The following is a 19,778-nucleotide window of genomic DNA, read 5'->3' as shown; positions in this document are numbered from 1 at the left end:
ATTTTTTAAATATTTTTCTTATTTTAAGAAAAAATACATATTCAATGAACAGAAAATTATAAATGAGAAAATGAAAAACTTAAAACTATCCCTCAGAAATAACCACTGGTAACATTTTGGTATATGTGTGTACATATATATATATATATATGTACACACACACACAAATATATATATAATCTAGATGTATTATGCATATTACATAAAAATATAATGTAAGGTATGACACACATATAATACACATATGTACCAAATATATATATAGTATAGAATATATACATATTTCTAGTAATTTTCCTTTGAATAATTAAGGAATTTAATCAAAACATGTTATTTTTGAGGTATAACTGACATATGATATTAGTTTCAGGGGTGCAACATAGTAATTTAACATCTGTATATACTGCAGAACGATCACCACAGTAAATCTAGTTTTCACTGTCAAAATACAAAGTTAACATATTAAAGATTATTTATTTGAGAGAGAAAAAGCAGGGGGAGGAGCAGAAGGGGAGGGAGAGGGAGGAGGAACGAATCTCAAGCAGATTCTGTGCTAAGCGTGGAGCCCACATGGGGCTCCATCTCACGGCCCTGAGGTCGTGACCTGAGCTGAATCCAAGCCAACTGAGCCATCCAAACACCACTAAAGTTAATATAATATTATTCACTATAACCCCCATGCTGTACATTATATCCCCATGACTTATTTTACAAATGGGAGTTTGTACTTCTGGAACCCCTTTTCCTATTTCTTTCTTTCTTTCTTTCTTTTTTTTTTTTTTTGAAGATTTTATTTATTTAACAGAGCGAGATCACAAGTAGGCAGAGAGAGAGGGGGGAGCCTGACATGGGGCTCAATCCCAGGACCCTGAGATCATGACCTGAGCTGAAGGCAGAGGCTTAACCCACTGAGCCACCCAGGCGCCCCCCCTTTACCTATTTCTATACCCTGCCAAACTCTCTCCTTTCTGGTAATCACTAATTTGTTCTCTGCTTTTACAAATGCGAGTTTCATTTTGTTTTGTTTGTTTTGTTTTTACAATTTCACATCTAAGTGAAATCATGTGATGTATGTCTTTCTCTAATTTATTTCACTTAGCATAAGAGCCTCAAGCTCCATCCATGCTGTTGCAAATGGCAATATTTTATTCTTTTTAATAGCTGAATAGTATTCCAACAAGTGTGTGTGTGTGTGTGTGTGTGTGTGTGTGTGTACAGGCGTAACTTGTTTTACTGTGCTTTGCTTTACTGCACTTCATAGATATTGCATTTTTTTTTAATTGAGGGTTTGTGGCAACCCTGCACCAAGGAAGTCTATCAGCATCATTTTCCCAACAGCATTTGCTCACTTCATGTTTAAGTCACATTTTGATAATTCTTTTCACATTTCAAACTTTTTCATTATTATTTTATTTGTTATGGTTATCTGTGATCAATAATTACAACTTGCTGAAAGCTCAGATGGTGGCTAGCATTTTTTAGCAAGAAAATATTTTTTAGTTAAGCTACATACATATTTTAGATAATGCTATTACATACTTAATACACTACAACATAGTATAAACATAACTTTCCTATGCACCGGAAAACCCAAAAATTCACTTGACTCATTTTATTGTCATCTTTGCCTTATTCTAGTGGTCTGGAACCAAACTCTTAATAGCTCTGAGATATACCTGTACTACATCTTCTTTATCTACTCATCCATCAACAGACATTTAGATTATTTCCATATCCTGGCTATTGTATGAAATGTTGTAAGGAACACAGGGGTGCATTTATCTTTTTGAATTAGAGTTTTAATATTCTTTGTATGGATACCCAGCAGTGGAATTGCTAGACCATATGGGTACTTGTATTTTTATTTTTTAAGGAACCTCCATACTTCCTTCCATAGGGGCTGTACAAATTTATACTCCCACCAATAAGGCACAAGGGTTTCCTTTTTTTACATCCTCACCAAAACTTATCTCCTATCCTTTTGATAATAGCTAATTTGGCAGGTTTAAGATGATCTCATTGTGGTTTCGGCTTACATTTCCATTTCCCTATTAATCAGTGACATTTAATCCATTTTGCGTTACTATGGTAAATGTAAGATAGTGGTCTAGTTTCATCCTTTTGAATCACTTTCCAGTTTTCCCAGCATCATTTACTGAAGATATTGTTCTTTCCTCATTGCATAATCTTGCCTTTGCAAATGGCAAGATTTCATTCTTTTTGACTGCCAAGTAGTATTCCATTGTCTATTTATACCATTTCTTCTTTATCCATTCATCAGTCAATGGACACTTGGGATCTCTCCACAGTTTGACTAATGTTGATAATTCTGTTATAAACATGTAGTGCATGTGTCTCTTTGAATCAGTATTTTTATATCTTTTGGGTAAATACCTAGTAGTGCAATTGCTGGATCATAGGCTAGTACTACTCTTAACTTTTTGAGGAAACTCCATACTGTTTTTCAGAATGGCTGCATCAGTTTGCATTCCCACCAACAGTGTAGGAGGGTTCCCCTTTCTCAGCATCCTCGCCAACATCTGTTGTTTCCTGTGTTGTCGATTTTAGCCATTCTAACAGGTGTGAGGTAATATCTCATTGTACTTTTGATTTGTATTTCTTTGATAGCTAGCGATGTCGAGCATTTTTTTTCATGTATCTGTTAGCCATCTGTATGTCTTCTTTGGAAAAATGTCTATTCATATTGTCTGCCCATTTCTTAACTGGATTATTTGGTTTTGGGGTGCTGAATTTGATAAGTTCTTTATAGATTTTGGATACTAACACTTTATCAGATAATACTATTGGTGGAGTCTTTAGGGTTGTCTATATATGGTTACATGTCATCTGCAAATAGTGACAGTTTTACTTTTTCCTTTGTAATTTGTATGTCCTTTATTTCTTTTTCTTGCTAATTACTATGGCTAGGACTTCCAGTACTATGTTGAATAAAAATGGGGAGAGTGGCATCTTGTCTTTTTCCTGATCTTCGAAAAAAACTTTAGCCTTTTACCATTAACTATGACAATAGCTTTTGGCTTGTCATATATGGCCTTATGTTGGGGTACATTTCCTCTATAATCATTTTATTGAGAGCTTTTATTATAAATGGATAGTGAAATTTGTCAAATGCTTTTTTAAGCATCTATTGAAATGATATTTTTATCCTTCATTTTGTTTATGTGGTATATAACTTTGATTGATTTGTGGATGTTGAATGATTCTTGCATTCCCTGGAATGCATTCCATTTGATCATGGTGTATGATCTCTTTAATATTCATTGAATTCAGTTTGCTAATATTTTGTAAGGCTTTCAGCATCTATGTGTATCCAGAATACTGGCCTGTAATTTTCTTTGTGTGGTGTGCTTGTTTGATTTTGGTATCAAGGTAATGTTGATTTCTTAAAGTAAGTTTGGAAGCATTCCCCCCTCTTTAATTTTTGGAAGAGTTTGAGAATAGGTTAATCTTTAAATATTTGGTACAATTCACCAATGAAGCTATCTGCTCCTAGATTTTTGTTTGTTATTAAGTTTTTGATTACTGATACCATACCGATACCAATACCATTTCCTTGCTAGTATATTCAGTTTTCTCTCTCTTCATGATTCAGTCCTGGAAGAGGGTAAGTTTCTAGGAATTTATTCAGTTCTTCTGGGTTGTCCAATTTGTTGGTATATAATTGTTTTAGCAGTCTCTTATGATCCCTGGCAGTTCCATGCTATCAGTTGTACCCTCTCCTCCTTCACTCCCAATTTTATTTATTAGAGCCCTTTCTCTTTTGTTGGTGATTCTAGCTAAATGTTCATTAATTTTATCTTCTCAAGAATGAGCTCTTCGTTTCACTGATCTTTTATATTATCTTTTTCATCTATTTCTACTCTGATCTTTATTATTTCTTCCTTTTCCAGTGAGATTTTTTACTTTCATTATGTTCTCTTTTAGTGCCGTTTCTGTTCAGCTTAAAAGTCCCTTTAATAGTCTTAGAAGTCTTATTTAGTAGTGATGAATTCCTTTAGCTCGCTCTTTCTTGTCTGAGGAACTCTTTATCTCTCCTTCCAATCTGAAGGATAGTCTTGCTAGGTAGGGTGTCATTGACTGGGTGTCATTGACTGGAAGTTTTTTCATTTCAGTACTTTGAATTGGTCAAACTACATCCTTCTGGCCTTCAAGTTTCTAAGACATCTGGTAATAGCCTTATGGGGATTCCTTTGGATGTGACAATTTGTTTTTCTCTTGCTGCTTAAAAGATTCTCTCTTTATCTTTACATTTGACATTTTAATAAGCGTGTGCTTTGGTGTGAATCTCTGGGTTCCTCTTACTTGGAACTCCCTGGGCTTCCTGAACCTGGAAGTTTGCTTCCTTCACAGGGAAGTGTTCAGCCATTTCTTCTTCAAATAAGCCTTCTGCCTCTCTCTCTCTCTCACTCTCCTCTTTCTGAGACCCCTATAATGTAGATTTTATTCTGCTTGATGCTGTCCAGCAGGTCCCTTAAGTTGTCTTTATTTTTTAAAATTCTTTTTTTCTTTTTGCTGCTCTGTCTGGGTAAGATCTGCTGTTTTGTCTTTCAGCTTGCTAATTCATTCTTCTACTCTATCCAGACTGCCGTTGACCCCCTCTAAGGTATTTTTCACTTCAGTTATTTTATTTTTCAGCTCTGTGACTTCTATTTGGTATTTCTTTATACTTTGTGTCTCACTATTGAACTTCTCACTGTGTTTATCCATTCACTGAACTGGAGTTCAGTTCAGTGATCATCTGTAACACCGTAACTTTGAATTCTTTATCAGGCAGCTTACTTATCTCCATACCATTAAGATCTTTCCCTGAGGTTTCATCTCATTCTTTCATTTGTTACGTACTTTTTTTGTGTCTTCACTTTGACTCTCCATGTTTCTTTCCATGTATTAGGTGAAGAAGCTACCTCTGTTAGTTTTAAAGGAGTGGTCTTGTGTTGGTGATAAAGCTTCTCTTCAACCTTGCCCTAGGTTGGTGGTCTCTTGAAACTTTGTGGTTGTCTAAACCATCTGATTCATTCTGATATGTTCCCATTGTTGAGGGTGTGCCAGCCAAGACCTGTCAGACTTTCAAAGGGAGGAATCTCATTTAGCCCCTAGTTTTGGGCTGACTGGAAACCAGCCCCTCAAGCAGCATTTTCTGAAGTATGGAAATTACATATAGTCCTATAGGTCCACAATCTTAATCTCTTCTGGCCTCTGTCCCAGGGTACACAGAGCTATTCCTGGGGTGACAGTTGCAAAAGTAAGAGTCCCAGATGAGCCTATAAGCCTTCTGGGAGGTCTTGTTGAATTGCAGAAAGGCTAAAAATGTATACAATGATGGTGTCTCCCTGCTTATGTTCCCTACGTGTGTCTTCTTAGACTCTAGGTCTTCAGAAACCTTGAGTCAGACCCTCAGGCTGAAGTACAGGCTAAGGAAATGGCCTTTATCACAGGAAGACTGGGATTATGTTTCAGTGTGCTATCTGTACAGTGCTCTGGGCTGGTGGCCTACCAAGAAATGTCTTTCCAATTATTACCTTTCTGTGGACCTTGGGAATGTAGCCGCTTCAGCCACAGGAATAGGTGATCAAGGGGCATCTCCTGTGTGACTGTAAACATCAGCTGGCTTTAGCTAAGTAGCTAGAGAGGGTGGGGGTTAGGGCACACTCGCTAGCTTCATAAAGGTAGGAAGAAAATGTCTTGACTGCATTCACCCATGGTTTCTGGAATATAACAGGAAAGTATCTTATCTGTGCACAGCTCTAAGCTAGGAGCAGGCGAATGCCATGGCTGCTAGCACTCACCAGCCCCAGCCAGGGCATGGAAGAGTGCTGTGACTGTCTGGACTCTCTGGCTTCAGCAAGGGAGCAGAATGGTGCCACATTCAAGTTCACTCATCTAAGCTAGCAAGGCTGGTGGAGAGTGTTAACACTGACATGCACCAGTGCCTTGGTCTCTGAAGAGAGTTTCAGCACTCTCCCCCTCCTGCAGATTCTTTAAGGATTTTATTTTTGTGCAATCTCTATAACCAAAGTGAGGCTCTAACCCTCAGCTGCGAGATCAAGAGTTGCACGCTCCACTGACTGAACCAGCCAGATGCTTTTAGATAGGCAAATAAATGTCCTTCACATACAGCCTAGCACTTTTCAAACCTTTTTTGGTAGTTTTTCTAGGTCTTAGGGCAAGTGAGACTATACACAGCCCTTTAAAAGGGGACTCTCGGTTGCCTTCAACACTCCGGGTCCCTTCGACAACAGCCCTATTGGTTTAGTAAGCCAGACATTTTGGGGGCTCATCTCTCCTGTGCAGATCCCAGGGTTTGGTGTGGCTGAGCCCCAACTTTTCAGTCCTCTGGAGGAAGCACCAGACTGGTGAGATCCATCCCTACTGGATGTCATTATACCAGGGGAGGTGTGGGTAAGACGATATATGTACCTCTCCTATCTATCTTGATGTGGTATTTTTATCCTTCACTGTGAAGAAGTAACTCATCTAGTTTTCAGATCCTTCTCAGAGGTAAATAATCCATGTGTAGCTATAGATTTGGAGTGTCAACGGGAGGAGGGGAGTTCAGGATCTTCCCATGCCACCATCTTATGGAAGTCCTCTTAAATCAAGACCTATGTTTCTGAAATAGTGCTGTACAAAATGCATTACTGACTTACCTCAATATTCTTTGTTAGTCCACTGTTGAGATATGATATAATTTATCTAACTAGTTTTCTTTGCCATGGTTAGTTAGGTTGATTCCTTATGTATGATACAAGGAAACATAAGAATCCATATATCTAATCACCTAATTTGTAACAAGACAACAAGAAGTTGAGCCAGAGCAGCAGCTATCTTCAGATGAGGGGGGGAAATGGTAGTTTAAATTTCTTTTCCATTCCCTTCAAAATCCCACCAAGAGCGAAGTTTCATCTGTGTGTGTATATGTAGAGGAGGGAATCGGGGTGGGGGGGGCGGTGCGAGGAAGGGGTATAGGGACAGATGCTGAAAAAATTGGGATAAGCTTTCCTGTAAGAAAACTTCTCTATTCCTTTAATAACCTTTTTGAACTGTTGAGAGGTAAACCCCATCCCTGTTTTCCCCATGAGCTCCTCAGTCTACCTCACTAAGCTGATCCTATATTATGCAAATAGAGATCCCTATAAAGTGTAAGACTGGTAAGGGTACAGCTCTTCAAAAAATGATTAAGATGGATATATTAGAATATTTGCAGGTTTAAGTAACAAAAAATCTAAATAAAAAAGTATTAAACAAAAAGGAAAGTTACTATCTCACTTGAACAAGAGGTAAGGAGAGCTCTAGATATAATAAGTTAATTAAATACCAAATTTATTTATTAATGAAGTCACTTAACATTGTTTAATATTCATTATTTTAATAATTGAATATAAACAAACAATTTCTGACAAGGGAATGGAATTACCATAATTGACCAAAACTAGTTAGTATCTACATGTTGGACCTGGGAATAGGGTCAGTTTCTCATGAAGTATATGCTATGTGGAAAAACGAAGCTTATCTCAATAACATCAGGGTTCTGCTGGCAGAGAAGAAAAGATGTTGGAGCAAGAACCAATAGTGTCTGCTTCAAGCAGAGTGACCATACTTTCTCACCCCAAGACAATTCCAACGGATACGTGTTACCTAGGATAAATAATAATAGCATCCTTCTTATACTCAAAAGTGTCCTGGATGATGTATAAAATGGTCATTGGCTAGAAGGTGCATGTTTTTCAAGATTTTGGCCTTAGGTTTTAATTAAGCTCTAAGTTAATTACATACCTTTGTTATAATTATATATGAACATTGCTAAACCTATAGTGAAAACAAAAACAAGGTTTCAGATTGCATGGTCAGCCGCATAAAATTTTAAAGTAATTATGAAGCAATCCCTTGCAACTGAAAGAAGAAAGGTGATTTATTTTAAAATATATCCAATAATTCAGAAATTAACTCATTTAGACTATGCTAGCTTCCCAACAATGAATATACAGAGTGATAAACTGGCCAATAAACCTCTTTATGTTTAAATACATAGTACACTTTGGGCCACAAGTAGAACCACAAGAGAAGAAGGATTGTTCAACAGTCCTGGAAATAGAGCATTGGTATTTTGGACCGAGTGTGCCTTAGTTCACATCTTAGTTGTGCCACACATGAACTGTAAAACACTGAGCAAATTATTTAATCTTTCTGGGCCCCCTCATTCATCTATAAATTGGGGACACTAATGGTCTCTACCTCAAAAGTAGTTAATTCATAGGTTGTATTAAATGAGTTAATGCTAGTGAATCACTTAGAAGAGTACTTGGTACTAAATAATAAATGGCAGGTGGTAGCAGTAGTAGTCGTCGTCGTCGTCGTCGTCGTCGTCGTCGTCGTAGTAGTAATGTCATCATGATCAACAACATCATCATCACCATCACATGGAGCCCAGGGAGCTGTCTGAGGGGAATAGACATTAACCCCAAAAGCACACATGTTTTTCCAAAACTAAGTAATGCACAGAGACAATAAAGTATTCTGAAAAGCAGAATTAAGTGTGAAGGCAAAGCAGGAACAAAGGGTAACCGGAGAGGAGGTAGAAAGAAATCAAGGGTGAGATCAGGAATGGACTCATGAGATAGACCTCTTCCACTTAAGTTCCTCTTATATGCAGTCGGGCATATTGCCAAACATCTAGCATATATTGTTAAAGGGACTAAGGCTTCTCAGCGTCTCAGAATAATGCTCTCCTCATTTCAAGACAGCATTTCTTAACACACAAGTTCCTGAAGGCAGGTTCACGTTGAAAACCAAAATCTCAAAGGAGATAAATGGTTGGAGACCAGAGTAAATGGGATGTAGTTCTGGATAGAGGAATGGACTTCAACATTTCTGAATAACCAGAGAGAAATATGTAAAGAATATAACAAGGAAGATAAATATAAAACAAACGGCACTTGAACACTAAGAATATAACATTACTTAATACTGAATAACTAATTATACTTCCAGCCTTACTCTACGAAAAAAACTGATATGTGAGTAAAACTTCTTCCAGTTCACTCACAAGAAAACATGAAGCATCTTTATTGCTGCCCAGCCTTGCAAGCTGTCCGAGATACCCCAAACCCTGAGAATGACTGAGTTCTCTGGAGGAAAAAGGGTCAAATTTATGGTTAAGAACTAGCGATTCCTTAAATGAAACAAGATGGGATGGGGAGAGACAGACCATAAGAGACTCTTAATCTCACAAAACAAACTGAGGATTGAGGGGGTGGAGTAGGGAGAGGGTGGAGGGGTTGTGGAAATTGGGGAGGGTATGTGCTATGGTGAGTGCTGTGAAGTGTGTAAACCTGGCGATTCACAGACTTGTACCCCTGGGGATAATAATACATTATATGTTAATTTAAAATTTTTGAAAAAAAGAACTAGCGATTCTTGATAGATAACGCTATGTATAACGGTAAACAAGACTGTCAAATATTTAAGATGGCTCATTGTTTAGATGAGAATAAAATGCATGTATTGTATCTAATTGATGACAGAGTTAGTTGAAATCGTTATAACATAAATATTTCATAGCTGTGAGAACTGATGGTCTATTGGGTACCTGGAGACAAGAAAAATGTATTTAGTGGATATAACTAAAAAGTAAGCATGAATCATTATCTAAGAATAAAATGAATAAAATGTATTAGCAAATTTTTAAAATGAACTATACATTCAAGAGGGGTATAAACTAAAACTATTTTGCATTTGGAAAAAACATAAGAGAAATTACAGAAGAAAGTATTTATGTGACAGATTCTTTATAAGGTTGAAGAGGAATGCTATATTTAATTAGCAAATTCAGAAACTTTTCCAACGAAACCCTTTTATTGATCTTTCTTCTGTAAATATTTACTTTTAATCTGATCTAGGCAATCAAATAAGAGATCTTCATTTGTCTGCATCAGACTTTTCACATATCTTTAGGGAAGTGCTCAGATCCTTGTAATTTACAAATTAAATATGCCAATATATATTATATGCGATCATATACTATTGTCATTATAATTTCACAGAATTCAAGATGCTAAGGTCACTTGAACTTCTTTTTTCCTCCCAAATTATTTCAGATGATAATATACACAAAACACATATTTTAAAATTCTTTACATAAACCTAATAGTTATAGTAAAAGAAAAAAAAAACTTCATGAGACTGTTTCCAAAAAAAGGTTGCTCTCATGTGAACACACCCGCTTAATTAATAAATAAAATACTCAAGATTACTAGCATATTTTAGTAGGTTAAGGTTTACTGTTATTTTCCAATCTTAAGATTCTAGAGTGCACTTTGGCACATCCATTCATTTGTGTTGTTTATTAAATTCTCTGAGGCTACTGATCCATGTGCTTAAGCAGAAAAAGGCAAAGAAAAAAATCATCACAATATTGTAGTCTCAAAAGTTTTTATTCACACTACTTTCTTACAGAGGACGGGTTGCTTAAGACCAAAAATAATATGGCAATTGAGAATCATGGTTGACATTTAATTGTAGGGACAAAAATGAATATTTAGGTCCAATATAAGAAGAATATTTATCCCTTGATATACTGAACATAAAAAGTATTCACATCTGTTTCACCGCTTTGCCTTCATGGGCTTAAACCTGCCAAATTATTCCATTTGATTTCAGAGAATTCTCATATGGCAATCTATTTTATTTACTTTATCTTCAATAAAATGGTTCAGTGAGCATTAGCAACTCTGAGACACAAGTTTCAATCAGTCTTGAGGCAAAGGCGTCAATCTATATTAGACCTACTGTGCTGTGAGTCGCAGCTAGAAAGTTGGATAAGGCAGAGCAACAGCGAACATGAGAGCCAGACCTAATAAAGCCACGGTGAAGAGAGAGAAAGGTCTCCCCAGGCTCTCCCATGCATCACTTATACAATGCCGGGTGCTGGGTTCAACACATGAAGAGCTCCTTAATAAGGCTGACAGCTCAAAGAAGGCTTCAGCCTCCAACTTTATTTTACATGACACCTACAGTAATAGTCCTCTGTTCTCCAAGTAGACAATAGTAAAAACTGGAATTGCCAATAGTTAAAAATGAGGGTTTTTTATTCACCCCACAGATATAATACAGGAGGAAAAAAACTAAAAAAAAAAAAAAAAAATCAAGCTGCAACACATTTCTTCTACAACATTTTCACATAATTACTAACGTAACAGTAGTTTCAGTGGACCTTTCCTTACAAAATTTGTATGACATTTTAAATATAGCTGCTGGATCAGATTTTAACCACAAAACAATCAGTAGGTTTGAGCAACAACTCATTTTGGAAAATGATATCATTAAAGACTAATTCCAAGAAATGTGGGGCAGGACCAATAGATGCCGTGAAAATGTCTCCCAAAGCACAAACTTTGTAATAAGTGATGCTGGTTCATATCTGATATGGGCTGTAAAAAGCAGATTATTGTAATGGTATTCTTCCCAGCAAATAAGACCATTAAAAATGTACTTAATGTTCAGTTGAATTGAAAAGCAGGCCAGTTAAAATCCATATTTTGCTGTTGTGTATAACGGTATCAGAAACTTTAGCGGCGGATCGCTCCAAACCACAAACTTAAAATTATAAATGTAAACTCTCTTTTTTCAACAGAAATAAGTTTCCACCTTTTTAAAATATAATGCTCTTTTTCTGCCCAGGTTCTATGTTCACAGTAAAATCAGTAAGAGTGAAATTTGGAATGACAGTTTAATATGAATTTATTAAAAAAATATTCTAACATTTGCAGAAATATACTTCTCAACCCATTTTTCTGGAGACCAAATGTATTATATTTCTAGAGAATTCAACATCACAAAGCAAAACACCCCAAATATGTGTTCATATATCTAGATGCTTCCATATAATTCTGCCCTTTACAATACTATAAGAACACTGAAGAAGAATAACAGAAAACTAGTATGATGGGTTAGTAGAATAGATTCTGCAAGCTCAGATTCTTTAAGAGTATTTTAACTAATCCAAACAGCTATTCTACAAAAGAACCAGTACCAGACCAGCATCCAGACCTACCGAACGCCAAGAAAGCACAGTTCCCCAACATTGAGGTGATCAACAGGCAAGAGATTAAAAGGGGCCTCTGCATATTAGAAAAATCAGTATTTTGGGTGAAATATAAACATTTCATATTTTCTTCTTACCTGGCTCACTATCTTATAAACATACATGCTTATCAAATTACATTTACTCTGAAGACCATATATTCAGTACAATATTAATACTTATATTCCCCACAAAGCCAAGGACAGTGATGAAATTTGTGGAAAGGTATGATACCATGCAGGAAAAGTCCTGGGCTGGCTGAAAAGGAGGAAAGGAACAGGACAATTACAATGGAAGAGGTAGAGATGTAAACATGCTTTAAAGAGATAGATAAAGGGAAAAAACAATAGGATGTGAATTGACAAAAAAAGTGGGCAAGTGTAAGGCCAGCGATTCAAGGCCATCTACATCAGAATAATGGAGAGAAAAAGTTAGTATTTGGGTTTTGGCAGATTCTGGAGAGTATAAAATGCCAGGGTAGGCTGCATTTAGCCTTGGGTTAGCCGGCATGAAAACTCTTTTATTAATGTTTGCTATGCCCTTTGTATGAATGTATACATGTAATCCCCAAGCCTATTCTGTGAAGGAGGTACTATTATCTCTATATTCTAGATTCAGAAATTAAGGGTTAGAGAGTTTAAATGGTTTGTCCAAGGTTTCACATACAGTAAGTTTGTCCTGGACCCATGATTCAAATCTAGGCAATGTGGCTTCCAAGCCTCCATTCTCAAATATAGCCTATACATCTGCAATTTTGTTCACTCTAGTTTTTGCTAAGGAATGTCAGCATGCCATGAGTAGGAATCATGACCCAGACCCTAGTCAGCCAAATCAGCTTCCTTTTTGGTCTATTTACTACTTTTCAATAACTTAAAAATTTGAGCAAATAAATTGTGATGTATGATGCTTAATTTTCAGCAAGTATTTATGAAGCTTATAGCAATTTCTCTAAGTGTGAGAATAAAGTTTATTTCTAATACACTGAAATAACTAAAACTTACATCTTAATTGCATTTAATAGTATTATGATGGAAACTCTGAAAATAATTGTGACTATGATGATGTAAGACACACACATATACACCCACACTCAGCCAACTACCCACTGACCCATACACACAATGGGTCTCAGTTGTAAGTTATATGAAACAACATTTTAATTACCATTTTATAAGTAGAGGCTAGGGTAAGTTATTTAACCTCTCTGGGAGATAATGGGAGATAATGGGGATAATGCTAAACAAATTGCTTAAAAGAGGAAGATTCAACCAAGTATTCTCTTTAGGGATCTGGGGGGAAGGGAGGGAACACAACAGTGGCAACTGAAGGAAAAAAAACAAGTATTTCTTGAAAATAGCTATGTATTATGTGCTAATTTTTTTTACAATAATCCAACAAACTGTTATTTCTGTCCTGCTTTTACAGTTTGAAAACTGATATGCAGCGACTTAACAAAATTAACCAAAGTTGATTAAAAATGCTAGCATATGGCCAGAGGGATGCAAAGCCCTATCTACCTGACTTTTCAATCCTTGCCTTTCCATCATTCCACTCTTCTCTTGTCATAATGCCTCCAGCTCTAGGATACATAATTCTATATATTCCCAAGGAAAAAAAAAAACCAACACTTTTTCAGAATGTATTTTTTCATTAAGATGAACCACTGCCATTTTGCATATGCATTATTTCCACCAATATGTGGCTGGTCTTCATTTAAAAATATAAAAACTACTAAAAGTATATGCCTAGAAAAAGTCTAATTAGCAAGTTCCAGAAGCAGTTTTGAGAACTAACTTAAAACACAATTATGTTTCCCTTCTGGGAAAAAGACTCTATTTTCCAAAAATCATTTCTTTCATGGTTCCATGATGTTCATTGTCAGGTAACTCCCACTTATATGTCTTAAATCTCCCTACTATTATTAAAACAAATGTCCTATTACTCAAAAAAATGAGGATTTAAATATTAAAAGGTCTTACAAAGATGGAATATATCAACAAAGCCATTGTCTATAGTAAGCATAAATGACTTAACCCAGGAAAAAAAGAAAGATTGTGCCTTAGTAGATATTCTAGTATTACCTAATTGTTTATTATTTATTATTAACTATAAAACCACAACAAGCTATATTAATTTTTCCAAATCATTTAAATTCTTTGTGTTTTAGTATTTCCACTTACTAAACAAAGGATAATAAGGTCATCCTTATGTCATAAGCAATGCAAGAGTAAAATTAATGAGTTCAGTGAAAGAGTAAAATGAATAAAAAGTTGCTAAAGTGCTTTAAAAATCTTAAATCTTAAATAAATACAAAATCATTTTCTTTCTATATCTGGCAAAATAATAAAGTTGGTACAAAACAAGAAGTCCACAGGCAAAATAGTAGGTAAAATGCCTGAGAAATATTTGGCTATATAATTCAAGCACACTGAAAAAATAACTCCTAGGTAAGATAAGGAACCTCTCTCTGGAGAAAGTTTTAGAAATGGGTAGAGCAACACAGGCAGAACAATGAGGATCCTGAGACCTTGTCCCACATTTTCTGTGAACCCCTTTGATAAAGAATTCTGGGGTGGGGTAGGAAAGAAATAAAAAGTAATTCAGAAGATACCAGATACCATGTTTCCCTTCTCTTTGAGGTTAAGTCTAGGATGAGAAATGATATACACTTCTCACTTAAAATTTCTTTTAGTTTTCTTTTTATAATTAGATTTTTACAGATTTGGCCAGCTATAACATACTGCTTAATTGACACCACAGTTCAATGGTGACACTGAAAAAATTACTTTATAGAAACATTATATATTGCATAAGAGTGGGAAATAAATCTACATCTCTTAGAAATGCATCTCATGTCAGGTCTGTGGCCCTTGCTTTATACCAAACAACGGTTTAACATTCTCTAAATTGACACTGCAAACATCAAGGAAAACGCTGATTAGATTTTAAAAAGTACACATCAAAAACAAACAAACAAAAAAAAATGCTTTCTAAACAGCTGACATGCTGGATCTCAAAAAGTTTATAAGAAAAAAAATCAAAGTTTCCAAAAAAAAAAAATCATTGTCAGTACATTATTCTATTTATTTATTGGCATTTCTAGACTCCCCCCAAAACCTCAATAGCAATTCAATCTTAATAAAGTAATACTGAAAACATCAGTATTAAAAAAAAAACCCACATAATGATAACCAAAAATAATCCAAGAGCTTTTCTTGACTAATCATTTCCTTTCAATATTTCAAAACCAAATTCATCTTCTGCATAAACTTGTAATAATTTAAAAAAAAAAAGAAAGAAACCAAGTTTAATAGGAAGGGAAAGCACAGCAAGGAGTAAAATGGGAACAGCAAGAGAAGAGACAATGGTAAATATTTCCATAGTCATACTTGACAAGTCTCTGTGGTTCACTGATAACTTTTTTTAACATTTGGGCAAAGACACCTAACCAAAAAATTGAAGAATAAAATAAACACTAGAAAAACAGACAAAAGCACAATGAACCAAAAAGAATTGTTATGAGAAGGCCACTTACGAATTTCTCCCAGATCTTCCACAAGACTTTTGAGTCAACCTTGATACAGAGTCCTAGGTAAACTCAATCCCAGCATCACATTAGAAAAGCCCTGTTAATAGAAAAAAATAACTGTCACTGCTTTAAAAATTAATTTTAAATTTATGTCACAATTAGTTCAATGACTTCATAGAACATAAAACATACTCAACCTCAAATAAAGATAATTGTTAATGTATTCATTGCTTTGGAACTCTTCAAATGTGTATGAAAATGCTTTTGTACATTTTAATTTTGAAAAGTTCAAATCCATTGTTTGGACCAAAGCAAGGACCTTGGAGACAGCATGAGATGCATTTCTAACAGATGCAGATTTTATTTCCACTCTTACATTGATTTGGCAGGTTTAAACTTTCGGTGATTAAATTTTATAATTTATAGAATGCAATTATTTATGTCTCAAGATTCCCAACTGAAAACATGACTGATTTCAATTGCCTCTTCAACACATACTTAATGAGCTTTGTAGGCCTTTCCACAATTAACAAATTGGTAGTAAGCATTTTCTCCTTATAATTGCAATGTAAGGGTTATTACCTTAATAGTTATTTGAATGAGTATTTCCTAGACCCATTTCCTACTTAACGACTCTCTTTTCTAGTCTCCTTCTTTAATCTGAAAGATTTAGGTCATACCTTTCTTAGGCTAAAATAAGTGTTCTTAAGGACCATCAAAATTACAGAATTTAAGATTGACACACCAACTTGATGTATTGGTATGGACCACATGGAAAGCTGTATGCAGATTAAATCTGAGTCTAGCAGGAAGGAGTCCTGTAATCTATTAGCAATGTCTTCCACAGGCATTGAAAAGGATGGATGACATCGTATACCATTTAGACATTTCACTAATTATTTAAGTTGTTCCCAAACACTTCTGGCTAAAAACCTTTTCTTCCAATGAAATCTTAGTGATGGGTCAACTAATTACACAGATAAAAACGGAGTATTCTGATTGAATCAGAACTCCCAACACTCAGTACCACCCCTGTTCTTTTCCCAGGTACCTTGGGGGTATTCTACAAAGTCTTAAGTATTCTGCAAAGCATAGCTTGAAACTATTGTTTTAGTTATCAAGGTAATTCAAAGTCACAAAAATTAAGGTAATTCAAATGCCTGTTCTTCACATTCTAACAGTCTTTCTGTATTGCTTCTGTTGTTATTTTTCTCTTAATGATAAAATTTTGCACATGAGCATACTCCCCTCTTGATTTTCCTTGTGTTAATCTTTCTTTTATAATAACTTTTTGCCTGCTATATGCCACAAAAAAAAACCCAAAAAAACCAGATGTCTTATTATAAGGCAGCAATCTAAATTATTTCCTAATTCTATATTGGCTTATTTTCTCCTTCCCACTTTCACAGATATCAAATTTTCTTAAGTCAATCTATAAATTCTAGATTTTTAAAGAAAACCCACAAACCCATTTTAAAAGTATATGCTATAGGGGCGCCTGGGTGGCTCAGTGGGTTAAAGCCTCTGCCTTTGGCTCAGGTCATGACCCGGGGGTCCTGGGATCAAGCCCCGCATGCATCCATGCATCGGGCTCTCTGCTCAGTGGGGAGCCTGCTTCCCTTCCTCTCTCTCTGCCTGCCTCTCTGCCTACTTGTGATCTCTGTCTGTCAAAAAAATAAATAAAATCTTAAAAAAATATATATATATGCCATAGCTCAAAGTAAATTTCAAAAATAAAGGACAGAGAGAAGGAATCCATTCTATCAATTATTAGGTTTATTGCCAAAGCCAGGTGCAGACAAGGAAATGGAGTTTGGAAACAAACCCACATATCAGTGGGAGTTTTATATATAGTAAGGGTAATACCACAAAGCTAAAGAAAAGGTTGGTGCTGACTTGTATAGACAAAGGAAAACTGGCTCAGAATATAGCAAAAAATAAACTTAGCTCCTTATTTTATACCATATATGAATCTGGATTCCAATGAGATTAAAGAGTTTTAAACATGAAAGCTATCCTTTCAAAGCTAATAGAAAAACTTAGGTGACTATTTTTGACACCAAAAATTAAAAAACAATTCTGAAATAAGACTTAGAATAGTATAATTTAAAAAAATTAAGAAAAAAAAGAAAGACCTAGAATAGTATGGCATAAACCTGATAGATTTGGCCAAACCAAATGAGAATTTTTCAATGAATGATACCATAGATAAATTTTATAAATAAATAGAGAAGACCTAAAACCAACAAGGAATTAATATTAAGATATATACTCAGAGGAAACTAATTAAAAAATGAGCAAAACCCCTGAATAGGCAGTTTCTCAGAGGGGGAAGCCAGAACAGCTATCAAGTATAGTTTAAAATGTTCAAAATCATTAGTTATGAGGAAGACACGAAGTTAAAACAAACAAACAAACAAACAATGAGATATCACTTCATGGCATCAGAAGAGCACACATTTGAATGCTGGATTCTACACTGTATTGGCAAGAATACAGAAAAATGAGCATTCTCGTTTACTGGTAATGGAAGCATAAATAATAAAGTTATTCTTAAAAGTAATTTGGGAGACCTAAAATACTTACCTGTTCTGTATGGACCCAAAACCTCCTAAGCAGATATCAATTATAGAATAAGTTAGCTTAGATTTTATTCACTTTTTTATTTGCACATTTTCCCCCCCACTAGCTTCTCCATTTTCATTATTCATTTGAAATGAATTCATTATTCATTATATCAATTTGAAAAATTGATAAATCAAGAAATAGCAATAAATGTATCATTTGCAATGATGGATATATAAAATAAATTGTGGGTATGAATACCAGAAACTTGTTACTTCTATATAGCTGGACTGGGTAAAAGGAAGATACAAGGCAAAAGAATGCTATTTTTCATTATAATAAGCCTTCTATTTCATTTGATTTTTTAGCTGTGTGCATGTATTTCTTTGATAAAAGTCAGAACTAAATACAAAAGCTAACGAAGCTAATTTTAAAAGTAAACAAAGAAGTTATCACCACAATAATACACAGCGGCATTTTTCTTAAAATAAAACTTCATTTTATTTAAATAAGCATTATTAATTTATCATTATTATTTAATATTATTTGTCATTTAAATCAGTATTATTATTTTAGTAACTTAAAGCTCAAGAAAGAAAACATAAAATATGTCATAGATTACAGATCATAGATCTCACTTAATTTAAAAAACAGCAACAATGACTTAAGCCAGTAAAGGAAAAGGCAAAACCAGAGCCAAAGAGGCTAATCAGAATTCTCTTGCATACACACATTCACACACGTTGATTGGCTGACCAGGCTCTAAGATAAAGCCACAACCCTGCTCTCATATAGAGTGTGTAATATAATGAGGAATATGTAATGAATAGTTATTATAGTGTATTGAGCAATATGGTGTGTGTGTGTGTGTGTGTGTGTGTGTGTGTGTGTATATATAGGCAGCACTTAATTTAAGTCAAAGAAGACTTTCTGGATAAAAGGACCCCTATGTGATTCACATTTACACATTTCTTCTAGCCTTTTAAAGCACATTATGAATTTATTTGTTTGTTGTAGTAGGAGAGGAGATCATCACTCCGATATTCACAAAGGGTTTGAACTATTTTCTTTAAGAACTGTATTCGATGAAGAGAACAATTACCAGGTGGTTTAGTTTTGTTGTATTTATTTTTTCTAAGAACTCGCTGATACTCAAGAAAGAGATTTAGTGTTCTAATGTGTCACTTGGAACTCTTTGTTAATATTTTCTACCCTCCTGTGTTTTAATTAACAAAAGGGAAGATAGGTCCTAAAAGAAATACTATCATTTAATTGTTTTTTAACCAAAAAAGGAAAAAATTACATCGTACAAAGTTTAAGTGTAAAATAAGTATCTTTTGAATGCTATAGCAACATAGCATAATATAAAATCGTTAGTCTAGTGAATCCCACAGTTTGGAAGAATATACTAAAAACATATGAAGTAAATAAAATACATTTGTTATGTAGGTCATAATGTATAAACTGATGCTCAAAAGTAAAAACCACACTAACATTTTCAGTAGTTTTCATATTCTACAGCACAGGTCTTCTTGGAGAATGGAGAGAACTAAGAATTATTTTATTATCTAGAAAAAAGCTGGT

The 19,778-nt window shown here is 34.8% G+C and overlaps 1 protein-coding gene across 1 annotated transcript in view; it reads right to left on the bottom strand.

Annotated features, from left to right (window-relative positions):
- The window catches only part of FOXP2 (forkhead box P2), a 553,051-nt gene that overhangs the window by 370,184 nt on the left and 163,089 nt on the right, over positions 1-19,778 (bottom strand). Inside the window, exon 3 of the mRNA XM_080819149.1 lies at positions 15,636-15,726. The gene's annotated coding sequence lies outside the window, so the exon portion shown is untranslated. The remainder of the gene's footprint in view (positions 1-15,635; positions 15,727-19,778) is intronic.

This window comes from Martes martes (assembly GCF_963455335.1).
Source record: "Martes martes genome assembly, chromosome: 11".
In the NCBI taxonomy this organism is placed as follows: Eukaryota; Metazoa; Chordata; class Mammalia; order Carnivora; family Mustelidae; genus Martes; species Martes martes.
The sequence above is the reverse complement of the archived record's forward strand: the minus strand, read 5'-3'. Positions and strand labels throughout refer to the sequence as shown.